Genomic DNA, 15381 nt, shown 5'->3' on the forward strand with positions numbered 1-15381 from the left:
AATGCGACAATAATCATGTTAACATTTTAAAAATTTAGTTATACAAATATCTACACAACATTTAAATAAATAATTATTATTACAATGAATGATATTACATGAAATTATTAATTGAAATTATTACACTGTACATAAAGTTGCCTATGTTTCAAATAAATTGACATTTAAAGAAACAATATAGATGGCGCTGTAAGCATGGAATTTGAAAGTCAACATTCTTTCAGTACTGTTAGTTCGTGAAATGCTTGCGCTTGCGAACGACTTATCACTTTAACCCATTTGTATGAAAAGTTGCCGAGTCAAAGCGCGAAGGGAAAGCAGAAAATATCGCGCGAGAGCATCGCCGCCGCAGCGCATCCTGGGAAGAGAAGCTGCGCCGCATATTCGCGTGATTTATGCCGACGGCGTCGTCTGCCACCACGTCTCGCGCGCGAGACCATCGCGTATCAGGTGTGAATGTCAATGAGGACGGTGCGCCGCGAAAGGTCAATACGGGAGTGCGATTTATTATACTTCCTCGAATTGTTCAAAAGTCAACCGGTACCCATACACACACAACTCATCGCACAGAATTTCATAATACTATTATAAAATATATTAAATATTCTAATAGGTAATATGTGCAAATCGCTTCAAATGGCAATTTAATTTTAAAATTTGTTTTGTTTTAATTATGTCATCGTTCGCAGCGAGCGTTTGCGTGGATGGTCCACGCATTCCAGTTCACGTCGACTAGTTTTGCCTCAGCTAACGTAGGTATAAATTAATAATACTCGGAAAAGTGAGAGTGAAACTGGATATCTGGAGAGGCCGCATATGGCAGCAAACATTAAGCAATCTCTCTTCTTTTTTCGAGACTGAAAATGATTAACAAGATTTTATTGGAATTCCAGCTGCAAGTTGATGCAACATGCCAACATGCCGACATGACGAGATGCAAGTCGCTTATTAAATGCCCTTTTATTCTCATATCAATGTTTTACTTATTTTATAATCATTACGTTTTACTTTTGCAAAACAAAAGGAAAAACACGATCATTTCTGCTGCGCGAGTAAGATAATTATTATTTGAAACAATTTTGTGCGTCTGCGCCTTAATGCCTCAAGTTCTAGTTGGGTATTGTTGCAGCGCACTTCAATAATTTTTGTTGACTGTGCATAAAAGCGCCGCCGAGGACAATGCGCAGCTCGCAGGTGAGATTGGCATCTGTCAAAACACAATGGCCATCAGCGGCGGTAAAAATCATCAGATAAATACATTTCGCCGATGCTCTCCTCGCAAATGGCTTTGCCGATGTGGGCCGGGCGCACAATGCAAACGCGAACGCGCTTTGTTTCATTAGGCAAGGATATAATCGATAGGATAATATTGCACAGAGTTGCATCTTAAACACTTTCCAGCACAATATATCGCCAGCCAATAAGTTACTTCTTGCCAACTTCAAACACCACAACACTCACAGTACACAGTAAAATCGTACATTTGTGAAAAAGATCAATATAGCCTATAAATATTAATGAAGCGTCATTAAGTATCGCGCAGAAGTTATGGAATGCGCGTCGGATGGGATGCACAACAATTGTTGCCGCACACACCGGCAAACATTGTGTGCATTATGTACTCGAACAAACGGCCTTTGCATAATAATCGGCGTGCACTAAACGAATTCGTGTTGCGCAAGTGTCCAACATGGACATCGTGCGCAGGTGGAATCGACTGAAATATTAAACGCGGAATTATGCAAATCGCCGATTGTACTGTGTGTGTTTTAATTCGGAGCGTGTAAAAAATGTCAAGATCGCATCACCCACGACGGTGAAACTATCAGAGATAAATTTAATTAAGCATAACTATGAAAAACAAACAAACATTAATGTTGTAATAAAATACATAAAATATAATCACCAGAACAAACAGAAAATGTTAAATTGACGACTAGCGCCATCTTTGGAGTGAAATGCATATTAAAATCTATATTATATAATTTTTAAATGTAATTTAACTCCACTAATCTAATAAAATTCTAACAAGTTGGTCAAGGTCAATGCATAAACCGCAACGGATTTTCCCGTTCTTTTCTCAGGATATGCGCTATGCGGTGGCAAATTGCGCGCCGCATAAATTGCATGCAGAAATGCAAATAGTCGCAAATTTCATGCGCGTATAAATCAATTACATAAATATCCGCGGCGAGTTCTTCGTATCGCCGGCGAGCGCTTTAGATTTCGCCGATTTCGCAAACGAAGAATCCGAACGATTTCCACGCGCAGTAAAGTAGTGAAGTTGGCGGGATGCGCATATGTGTGCCTTACCCGCCGCCGCGACCGAGGCGGACAATTCGAGCAATGCGCTGTTAATCAAATTAACGTTCGTAATAATCAAAATTACACATAAACGCACTTTCAATGCATTGGGAATGGTATGTGTTGCATCAAGAAACAAATTCAACGGAAAATTCACACACTTATAGACGATTTAATAAAATAAAACAATTTTTGCGTTTAATATTTATTTGCACTTTGCAATTGTGCAACATGCAACTCATAATAAATTCCTAGACGAAAAACAACGCCACGTCCAAGGAGGAAACAAAGAACCGATAAATGTTTGCGCGTTGTTTGTTTGTCCGCCGTCGCCGAGGAACACACAATAGAAGGAAGAGCGACTAATGATGGCTCGTAGGCGGCTTGGGGTATGAGGAACCTGCGCGCGGCGATTCGAAATGGACAAACAATTACGAAGCCCACATCGTTCGCAATCCAATTTGCCAAGACTCTCCGCGCCTGCCACGCGCGCATAAACAACAACAACCAAATCGAATTTGCAACATGCTACAACCTCACAATCACCCAGTCAAAATATTAAACATATTTAGAAACAAAAGTGAATTTGTTCACTGCTTAAAGATGATTGATTCGGTATTGGAAATTAAATCATGTTACTCAGATGATGAGACGCTACAATGTTCTGTCGGGTAGAAAGTAGGTCTCTTACTGTTATTAGCTGTTACGTGTGTTACGACGCCGACGGTGTGTTACACTTCGTCGGGCCAAACGGCAAGGACCAATTCCATACGCGAGAGTTGTCTGCGCGGCGATTGCATCGCCATATAAAGGAAGTTGTTCCGAACGTCGAGACGTCGAAATCGTCTCACAGAGACTCCCAGTCTCGACCAAGTGGTGAAAGATGCACGCGCAGTTGCACACTTACCCATATAGTGCAACTGCGCATGCGCAATGTAATTAATCTCATTAGGCTGACATTTCTATTAGTTTACGATAATTTTATATCCACGCATAATGTAAACATGTTTACCGAGAAATGATTGTTTTTCATATATCGGTTTCAGTTTCAAGAATTCGACCAAATATCAAACCCGCAACGCGATTTTATTCAATGCAAAGTGCGCAGTGCACTTGCGATCTAGGTTGATGCAGGTACATCTAATCCCGCGTGAACTTTAGTATTAAAATGTTAGCGCAACGCACATTAAATTCCGATATGATTACGCAAACCGCCGTCTATTCGCTTTTCACCGGCGCATATTGTTTGCATTTTGATTCTGGAAATCTCACAATCATCAGTTAATCAACAAACTAATGAGTATCGGAAAAAATACAAATTAATAATTCGTTTTGGTAATTAAATTGCAAAATTATTTTATAGGTAAATATAATGATTTTTCTTGGAATTATGTAAATTATGTAAATTTAATTATGTTTTTTACGTTTATGAAGTAAGTCCGCACGTTATTTAATACTCTCGAGAATAATGTGGAACGTTTTGTTCTCGCAAATGGTTTCCACATAAATTGTGTTTATTTGCACATAGTTTACACACGTTTATGAATAATGTGCGTGAGTACAAGCGGATATTTGCAAGAATAAAACGTGTTAATGCAATAGAAATTAGTGTGAGAATATACCAGGTTTATGAGCAAATTTAGAGTGATAACAAATTTGAAAAACATTGAAAAAATCAAGCGTCTCTGATTACACAATTCCAGAAAAAAAGACTTTAACGACTTCCAACTTTCAACTTTATCTCTTCGCGTGTGTGTTTCAAATAAAACATAAATCCTCGCACCTATTACACACCCATCAATCTCGCAAAACCGACACGCGCATATTTCACACATAATTAGCGCAATTATTCAAGCACAAACCGCATGCCAACAAAAGCCTAAACGCTAAACAAATTCAAACGCTTTTTCTAACGATGTCGTTATGCGCGTCCGACAAACAATTAAGCACAAAACAGCAACGCATTAAGCAAAACATACATTATTCTCATTTTCAATTCGCCATTCCGATTTCTAGCCTTTCGCGGACAAAGCGTATTGCAAAGCATTGGAAGACATAATTGCGCATTATTCGCGCACAGCTCTCAATTCTCTATGATCGATTGTGTCGATGTGTTTTATGCGCATTGTTAAACGGTAGCGGTGGCAGTAGCATAGACCTACATAACTGCATAACGATATAATTATGTGTTTATGTTCTAACTAACGCTGCAACTTGTTTATGCAGCATCAAGATAATGGATTGTTAATGTCGATTAAATTGGATATTCAATATAAGGCGCTTTGATTTGATACGCTCATTAGTTATCAATTTAATTCGTTCTGAGCTCAACACACTTAATCAATATTTATTTACTGTATAAATGATTAATTGACATTAATCAGTTACAAATCAATTTGAGCGGATAAAACAAATCATCAGCAATGTCTAATATTAATTTTAATAAAATTTTTGTAATTTTTGCATTTTTAGCAAATAAAACGCTGTGTTATTGAGGTGCACTGAGAGGCAGGCGTGAGCGCAATTTTAATAAAATAAAAGCAACGCGTGACGGCTGGCGGCAAGCGCATGAGAATCCACGTCATTATTTATTGCAGATAAACTAATTCATAATAACTCGCCGGGCGCTGCCTTCAATATATAATATTGCCGCTTTTTAAAGCCCCGACGCCACAAAGGCTACTTTTGACAGTATGCACTACAAGTGCAGATCTACGACCACAAGAAGTGAGCTTCGTGCAACAAAACGGCGCAATTACAATTATTGAGATTGGACGATTTTTATTTGATTTGCTCATCGCATTCGCACTCTGTGTGTGTGTGTGTGTAGCTCGCCATTTTATTTTTACGCGCTTGAAAGATCATCTTGATCTTCCTTCGGCGTGGAAGGTGTACCACAGGTGGTATGGTAGTTAAAAGACTCCCCTTGCGAAGGACGAAGGCGGCGGGCGCAGATACAAAGCGGTTCGCGGCGCAGCCCTAATACGTTCCGATGTAATGGCGTGCAGAAAGAATTGTTTGTAGTCGACGGCGCGCCGCCCGGCCGAGATCCGAATCGAGATTCATTAAATATGAATTATATTCGAGATGGTCCTCCGGGCGGTGTAATTTAATAAATAAGTTTTCTAATGACACGGCTCGCGCATTCGTCGTTCGTAATCACAAAAATACAAATAAAATCAACAAAACGCCATACTTTTCTAAGACATTTTATGATATAATAAAATAAAATTTTAAAAATACAACGCCATCTATTGAACATTAGCTATGAATAGTAAATAACCAAACCTTTGCCATCTTACGGCAAAAACTCAATATTTCACAAATAAAAATGAAAATTTTCCCAATTTCATCTTTTTATGCTTTTCTCCGTATCTATTTAGGTAATCTGTAACTCAGCACATTGTGTAATTACGATAACCTATAATTTTCGACTTTCTTTCGCCCTTTTTTCGGTCATCGTAACACCTATAATTTAAAAAGTTTCAAGTACGTACCGCACTATTTTTTTCCTTTACCTCATTTCACATTTCATCACACAGCGTCTGTGCGTGCGCACACTCATAGGCATAATTTCAACTTCTTTATGAGCTTTATTTCGAGATGCGTTTGATACTCACCGACGTTAGTTAACGATGAGAACGTAATAAAAGTTTAAAAAATAGATCTAATTATCGAATTTTATGACTGCAGCACGAGCATTAAGTTAAAAAAGTGCCCTACAGCTAAAAGCTCATAATATTTTTGTGTAAATCTACGTTTTGTGTGATTTAATGACATACAATTTATTTTAATAATATTTACGTTTGTGCAATATGTAATTTAATATTTATGCACTCCTTGCGTGCGTAATACGTGCATAATTCACTTTTGGAAATCACCGCGCGCGCGGACTCAACCCGCAGGCGCATCAATCGACCAACAGTCGCTCTTTACTCATCAAAGTGAAAGTGATGACATAATTAAATTTACAGCGATGAAATTTGCACTTTGCTACATCCAAACATTTTTTGAATATTTATTATTATTAAAATTAAAGTTACGTAAACATGATAAATATTTAAGACTTATTAAAATTGCTTAAAATTAATGAAATTAGTAAAAGTTCACGTGTTTTAATACGCAGCGGAAAATGTTGTTTACATTTTCGCTTTTGAAAAGTGGTTCAACTTATCAGTTTCGCTTTCATTGAGCGTTTTGCGCTCTCAGGTGTGTTGTTTGCGTGCGCCGCCGGTTTTATTATCTAATAATCGACCGATTTAAAAATCGAGCGCATAAATTACGCTCATTAACACTGCAGCGCCGTGCGCGGCAAGACGCTGAAGACTTTCGAAATGTCGGACAATCTCGCTATTAGCATCGCCTTTATTGAGAACAGCCGAACGAGTTTTATTGACTTTATAAATGTCACGATTGCGACATCTCGTTCGACTTCCAATTCATTCACAGACCCACCGCAAATTCAATCAATAAAAATACCATTTTAAATATTTAATTAAACATTATTCGTAGTAGTCTATGAATAAGATATCATAAATAAAATTAATTAACTAAAATTTCCACCTGCCGCTCAAAGTAAACATCTTCATTCAAAATTCAAAGAAAAACGAAGATGGAAAGTAATAAGACGTTGTGTGCTGGTTGTTGGCGTCGCCCGGAGTGTTGGCCGCGCGTCTTTCAATTAGGCATGCTCTATTAGCTATGCGCTAAATATGTTCTGATGAATTAACTCAACGTTCGCAGGTTGTTTGGTTATTGCAGGCGGCGGCAGTTGGGCTTACGTGTTTATTAAGCGCGCGCGCGTATGGAAACCGAAACCGAGGCGGAAAATGAAACTGAAACTGATATTGATGGAGTGGCTCGGCGCGCAAAAATGAAGACGTGCATGCGCAATAAATTGATGCTCGGATGTTTGCGGCGCGCACTCATGGGCCGGCTATCTACATCATTATCACGTGTAATCAATCATCTCATCACCGCCAGAGAACGCGAGCGAGTGTGGTGCCGAGTGCAGGCGAGTTAATTCGGTGTACTTCCTATTTTACTAACTCAACAACTTCGAACTGAACAACTTAACAAGTATAATCAACAAAATATCAAAAATTACAATTTTTACCATTACACACGTGCTTCAAATATTAATATTAATGCTTTTAATGGTTATTGACATCATAGTTTTACATGTGATGATGAAAATGATTTTTTATTATTTAATATTTAACTACTTACAAGATTAGAATGATTTTTTTGATCTCTGGTGTAACTTGATGCTTGTAAACTCACCTGAAACAAAATGAAACAATTTAAAAATGTGTAGAATAATTGCAGTCAAACGTGATGCGTAAATTTGCATAAACCCTTTCTTCTAATAATGTCGTGTTGATTTAAAATCAACGTCAACGTCGGCGAGATAAAGGCGTGTGCATCGCGCGCCGCCGCTGCGGTTTGTGATACTGGTAATTTCTATTAAAAAGGCGAAATTATAAAGTAGTAAGAAGACCTCCAACGCACACCGGCATCACCCATCAACCGCACCACCAGCCAACCGTAATGTGTCGGCGCGATGTGGTTAAATATTTATGATTAAAGCGTTTCGCATAATTTCCATGCGCACTCTCGTTGTATTTACGTGTGCGCGCGCGCGCCAACAAGCAGAGAAGCAGAAGAGGAACAACAACAAGAGAAGAGATGAAGAAGAGTTGAATTGAAGTCGGGCGGTTGTGGCTGTTGCGGCGACGGTTATGGGAACACGCGTGTCCGCTCTGGGCGCGCACCATCTTCCGTATCATGTGGGTGGTTACACACCATTGTTATATTACAAATGATATTTCATGCTACACATCGCTTATTAAGGCGATAACGCTGATATCCGCACGACGCGCGCCGCCGGCCGCAGCGCCCAAAGCGCCGCTAACGAATCGCCATTGAACGCCGAAGACGTCGAGGAGGCGCAAGCGCGCGCGCACACACATAATCGCGAGATGTGAGAGATGCGCGAGAGAGTTCCGAGAGAATTCGAGGCGTGAGGATGAGTCGATGGTTTTGCGAGATGAGCGATTGTGGCTGGGACGACTTTTGCGAAGGCGCCGGTCACAATCGACAATCAGCATCGACATTCTTTTAATAATACGTACACATACATCAAGTTCATTAATTATTTATATCCTGATATTAAATTATTTATATTTTAAAGTAAACAAATACATAAATCATTAAATTACGTATTAAAATTATTTTAAAAAGTTCCAAATTTATCAATAAATAAATAATTCAGCCACAAATTCAGGTGTAACAAAAGAAAAAGTATTAAAAAACGTTGAAAATTAATGTTTAATAAATGAAGTAATGCTGACAATTAAACTATATACTAATAACAAAATAAAATAGATGTAATAAAATACAAAATGCGCCAAAAACTAAGAAAATTGTGAATTTGATCAATATCATAAAAATCTTTCAACAAAATTAAAAAAAAAAAACTTTCAAATCAAAGTTAATTTTAAAAATAACATGAACCAAAGCTTTTTATTATGCTATCAATATTCTAACTTAAACATATAACTTTTTTAATGCTTTTTTTTCTTATATGTTCAATATTAGCAATATAAGTTCTTTGTACTTTGTGCGTTTATGAGTTTAACATAACAAATGTTTGCCGTCCGTTGGCAGGATTTCTGCCAAGATTAAGCAAATCGTAATTTACATAATACTCGACTTTTCGAGAAAAAGTGTTACAACGAACTCGTTAATATCGATTAGCCAGCGCCGAGTGACTAATGACAAACGAACGATATCCGCATTGCACAAAAACCAGTAATGCTCACAATGAGTTAACAAGCGATTACCAAGAGTCATAAAAAATCCAAAGAAAGAAAAAAAAATCCCAGAAGGTAGAAAAAGCTTAAACGGAGTCATGCTCATTTCGTCAAACTTGATTTTATACTCATTTCAAAAATTACCTAGTTTATTATGTAACAAGGGCGGAAACCTATAACAATAAAAGCAATTTTAATGTTTTTGATAATTTCTAAGTCTCATGTAACTACGCCGCGTTAATCTTATCGGGGTGTTGAAGTACACGTGGCGAACGAAGATGTGCGCCGTTAAAGAGATAATAACCGCATGTTAAAATCATTAAAATCATAATTCTCGAAAGGAAAAAAACACTTTAAAACCTTTGCACACAGACTCTTTCCGGTATATTCCAGCAGCGCGTTCGCGACGGTCCTAAATAAGGTCCGGCGTGTGTGTCGTGAAAATATCTAATATCTAAATCCGAAGCGACACATCCAGCGAAGCGGGCGCGCGCGCGCTCATAAACTCGCCAGCGTATTGAAGCGGACATTCAGATATATGGCCGTCGATGTCACTTATATTACCGCCGTCGTGGCCGATAAGCGCGGGTATAACACGCACGCAAATTGAGGAAGTGAGCACCTCTTAATAATTTTCATACGAAATCAGAGTGAATTACATAATGGAATGCGTGGGCCACGGCCGACGTACAACTTCCTCGTCCCGATGTCGATATTCTCAATGGCGCGAGGGCCAATCGAGTGCATCTTGTTTTACATATACGTGTCACTAATTGGTGGAACGGTAAATACTGCGGGGCGTAAATGTCGGTTTGGAAATTCGAGACGATGTAAAGTGGCGATTGAGACATTACCAAAACAAATCGTGAAGGCTTTATCTAGATGTGCTTTGATATTCAAAATTTACTGTCTTAAAGCCGTAAAACGAACAAATATCCACTTTGTTTCTAAAAATATAAGGATATTTCTCTACCTCGTGACTTAAACCCGAGATTAAAGTACTTTAGTCACGTCCGTGTTAAAATGCCATTTTTTGTGTCTCAAAACCGTGGAAAAACTCGCGATTTAAAGCTGAAAATAGAAAAGTCATTTTCCGCATAATTTGTTGTATCTAAATATAAATCCTTTAGTAATTAGTCAAAAATACTAAGCAGAAACGTCATGACCAAATGCTTTATTAACTGCACATTCTCGCATGTGAAATATGTAGCCAAATGCCTAGATACAGTCAAGTGCCTTCACTGCAGCCCAATGTATTTATATTTTATATCCTGTCAACAGGAAATTTTAGTTTCCTGGTGCATTTGATCATAGCATCTAACAATTCTGCGCCGTCGCGGAGCTTTCAACGCGACGCAAAACCTCGCCACACAAAAAAATCACAGCGCGCTCGCGCGCTAACCAACATAAACTCGACTCCGTAATATTCGTGAATACCAACATCTTCTACACGAAGAAAATCCCTTCGGTGAATCCAACTTTGGCACAACTTACAATCGTATTGCACGTGTTAAGTCGCAGGCGCAAAGAAGCGCCGTGACTAACGATTCAGCGCCATTCATCGGGCGATAATAAAGCATTTTAGCAGCGCGCGCGCGCGACTGTGAATCTGGAACTAAAACGCGTTCTGCATTCGAAAAGACGACCATGTGTAATAACTAATGTGGATAATAAGCGAGCGGGACGATGCCAGCCATTAGAAACGAATAACATGCACGTTGCACACACAGTCAACATAACCTAACTTGTGATGATGATATAATCGTTCGCATGAGTTGCCAGTTTGCGGCGTTACGTTTGTTAGCGAGGTGGAAATCGGTTTAACTAACACTATAAATTTATGAAAAGTAATTATCGTGAAACATTGCCATAAGGATCATAGATCATCGGCTCGCATCGAAACCGGCTTATAAAGATCTTCGCAGCCCAGCGTCTCCCAAGTGTCGTGAGTTATGTAAGGCCGTGCGTTTCCTGTTTCGTTATCCTTTTCATAGGAAGACGAATAATCTGTTTTGTTGCGTGTACCTTCAGCAATTGCAAAAATGTTAATTTTTAATTTATTCTTCCCGTCAACGGATTTATGGACATTCATTATTTCGAGAATTCCATCCGTGCCGCATAAATCTTATCTGCTGAAGAAGTTGGCACTTAGTTCAATATTTCGTCGAGTAACGGTCTCGCGATGCGCGCGATCGACGTTTTCAATCTATAACCACCAAGAGGCCAGCCTCTTTTCAACGAGCATAAGCGTGCACCAAAGAAAACAACCAGAAGTTTCTCGTGGTGTCTTGGTCAGCGTCACAAACGCAAAAAATGCCAATTCCTCTTGCTTCGCAGTCAGTATTGGTATGATTGGCGGTGTCTGAATGTACCTACTTGTTGTTCAAGTTTGAACTGCGCTAGCAACGTGTGCCAAACATGTGGGTGTCTCGTATCGGCCGGCATCTTGCAAAAAATCGAAATTATATAACTTGCCATCGTTGTGTATACAGTTGTATACATATTGGTTGGACTCGAATGTTGTTGTTGCTCGTAGGTTGTCCCTATTTGCCGATTTCTATTGAAATTGTTGAGCGCGTGGTTCACGTTCGCGTTTGTTTTCCGTCTAACGAACGCACAAACGCAAATTTTTGGGACGCGAGAGAATTCAATGCGAGTACGAGCGGCGAAGACTCGCGATGAGCTAACGGTGCCGAGGCTATTTATTATTTGGCTTTAATTGGTGATGAAATACAAATTTTGCGCTGTGCATCACATATGTGGGCGACGTATTGGAATTTTAATTGTTCAATATTCAATCTTTCGACATAAAACTTTCAAAAAAGAATAGAAATATGAAAACAATGAATATTAATATTATTCAACTTATGTTTGAATCAAATTTAGTAATTATTATTTAATTATTTCAAAATTACATCTTGCCACTGATATAACCTTGAAGAATTGTCTAATACATTCTCCGAGATGTGATACTTTAAATATTTTAAGATGATATACTGAAAGTTATTAATTTACACCATCCAGAGCGTCCACGCCACTTTTCTATTATCATCTGGCTTTTTCTCCGCGACCGCACTTATCCGTTACATCCTTTGCATCGCTCATTAAATTATCTCGTTGGTAGGAGCGCAGCGCAGCGTTTTAACGATTTTAAGTAACCGCACCTGGGCGACTTCGAGAAAGTCAAGGAAGAAATTTTAATGTCCAGCTCCCGCCAGATATTTATTGCTTGTATTAATTTTTATTACTCCTCACCTGATTATCTTTACGGACGCTATTTCTTACAAGTAGATATCTTCCAAAATTTAATTTTAATCATATTAAAATTAGAATTAAACAAAAATGATTTTATTTTACATAATGGAATTTACGTAATATAAAACTCTAATTTTTACAGATTTAATCAACAATAAACTGTTATTAAAATAATGAAATTCTACATCTTGATGGAATATTTTACATTTTTTTTTTAAATTTTTGTTCGTTTGCTGTTGCTGTTAGAGATTTTAATGAAGCGACTAAATAAATGCAGCAAAGCTTTTTAATTTCCAAACACGCTCATAAAACTCAACTTTTAATCAGTTGACTTAATCTTATTCGTTCTCATCAATACATCACTGCATTAGAATTCAAAGAAATGCACTCGAAAAAAGCTTTAATACTTACAAATCCATTTCTTAATTAACGCAATAAAAGCCTAATCATAATTGATTATGAAATTCCTTTCGTTTTTTCCGCTGCATGCCTACAGAATATTTATACTTGAAAAATAATTTTGAATAAATTTGTAAATGTAAACGTGAAACCGATTTCCATCGCCGACCGAAACGCAATAATGCAATATTGTCGAAACAATCGAAACGCAAATCATTTTCGAAACAATTTCCTGCAATTACGTGTTTAAACAATAACAGCGAAGAGAGAAATATTATGCGAAAACGTCTCAACCAAACGAACCCTTTCCTTTCTGCTTGATATGCAGACATGAGATGCATGCAAGGCACCGTGGAGCGCCATGAATGAAAGTCAATCATGTTTCGATTTGAATTCGTAAACAACGCGGAACAATGCGAACGCATTCGATTAGCAGTGTTACCTTTATTTTAGTTCCTGGCATTCATCAATAGGTACAATATGTATAAGAAGTGCTGTTTCAGCTTACCTGTAAAACAAAAAAAAACAAAATTTTAATTCAAATGCGTAAAATTACAAAATATTATTTTCAATTTAAATATTGCTATTCCTATGTGCGTTGTATGTTGAACAACGTTTAAAAAGATCATTTTACGCTTCATTTGAAGCGGCAAAACACAAAACAAGTAATGTCCATGTTCAACTATTTCCTATTTCTCATTTCATATTTCATTCTTCGCTCACATTTGTACTTCTTAATGCTGGGTTGTTTGTATGTATCCATTGCAAACATTGAACATTTTGTACAAATCGTTACTTTTTTGTTCCACGATGATTGAAACGACAGACATAATACAAGACGCCAAATCGCGAATTATATTCCAGTAAGGAATAAAATAAGATAGATCATAGAGAGATGAAGAAATGCATTGAACTCCATTGACGTACAACGAAAATCGTGACTGCAAATTTAATATTTCGCTCGATCCACAACGTCGATTTTTTACGCCGAGATGTGGTAACCGTAAACACCGGTATCATTTACTTTCAATACAATAAAATAATATCTTTAAATATTATATATTTATCCATCAGTGTGAATAAATTTTAATTTATATAAACATAAATTAAAGAAAATTGTCATTCGACACGCCATAACATAAATCCGCAAAGTGTAATTACACCTCAATGTGCAAAGTCATTTTTTCATCGTGCATAATCACAGATAATTACACATCAGCTGGCACAATTCCATTTCATCGTATTCACCGCCGTGTATGCAAATGACAAAATCTCAGAATCAAAGAAAAAATTACCTAATTATATTCCAAAGTGATCGATCCCACTGGCGTTGCGAAATCCGACGAGCGATGACACGCGTTTTAATTATTAATTAATAATAACTGGGATAAAAGCGAGAGCCGCATGGCACCTTCGATGTGTACCTTCAGCTTCGGAGAGAACGTACGTTCGCGCACACGCGTCGCGAGCACGCCGAGAGAAACACCTCTGCACACCAGCGCGTTTCACTAATAACTGACGACGAGGTGCGCGCCGCTTGCGACTCGCAAAGTCGCGATCGACGATGCACACACCAGACTTGGAGCGCGCGAAGGTGAGACTGTGAGGCGCGCAGGTTTATCCGAAGGAATGGAAATGCACAAGTGGATACAGATGGATCGATCTAGATTTTATTCTAGACAAACTTATGGATAAATTTTAATAAAAAGTATTCTAAATAATGCATTACTTCATTCCTCCTTTTTTTAGATGAATTTTATGAAAAATTTGATAATAAGATTCTCAATTTTAATTTTTAAAAATTGAGAAAAGATATTAATGTACTTTAGCGCCACCTATGTTTAATTTATATAACTACTAATATGATTGAGTCTTCATACCAACTTTCATCCCTTATTTTACACCCTTTAAATTAAATTTTTAAAACGAAAAATGGTCTATTTTCTTTTCCAATATTAAATTTATCTCTATTCAAAAATTTATCAAAATTGCTTTAGTGGTTTTGGCGTGAAAGCATCACAAACATACAAAATCACAATTTGCATTAATAATATCTATAAAAATTTCACAATAAATAAAATTATGACAGTTATTCCACAAGGTATTTTTCTTTAAAGCATTTTTATAGTTTTAATAAATTTTATATCAAAATGAAAGCTGCATTTATCTAAATCAACATTGTTTTCCAATTTACCGTTCAATCACAATTTCAATTCATGCTAATTAGAGATACTCTCGGCGTCTTGACTCGGTGTTCATCTTAATCCTCCGTTATACTCCAGTCAGCACTCAGCTCTCACCCGTTTTTATTCTCCATTCAAGTCTCAATCGCAGAAAAAAATAATAATTATCCAATATCAATCTGTATATTCACTTGAAACGTGTATCAATCTGAATAATCCAACACTTATTGTTACTTATTCTAATCAGGACATTGTTAAATTTGTGACAATTCTCATCGCGGAAAACAGTACACTCCAACCGGTGGTATTCTTCTCACCAAGAGAGTAAAAAAAATCCGCGATTTCCATTCGTACTGTTTTATCAACCGTTTCTACACTCCTATTAAGAGGTACTTTATCTAAACGCTGATTTCTCACGAACAAGC

The 15381-nt window shown here is 37.5% G+C and overlaps 1 protein-coding gene across 2 annotated transcripts in view; it reads right to left on the reverse strand.

Moving 5' to 3' along the window:
- LOC135801737 (uncharacterized) overlaps positions 1-14282 on the reverse strand; it is a 43240-nt gene extending 28958 nt beyond the window's left edge. For both annotated transcript variants that reach the window (XM_065315247.1, XM_065315244.1), the window contains exon 1: positions 14069-14282. The gene's annotated coding sequence lies outside the window, so the exon portion shown is untranslated. The remainder of the gene's footprint in view (positions 1-14068) is intronic.
- Between the last annotated feature and the right edge of the window lie 1099 nt (positions 14283-15381).

This window comes from Atheta coriaria, unplaced genomic scaffold, assembly GCF_025399875.1.
Source record: "Atheta coriaria isolate IRGN ID8LTWV9N9 unplaced genomic scaffold, Caltech_Dcor_3.1 hic_scaffold_13_pilon, whole genome shotgun sequence".
Lineage (NCBI taxonomy): Eukaryota > Metazoa > Arthropoda > Insecta > Coleoptera > Staphylinidae > Dalotia > Dalotia coriaria.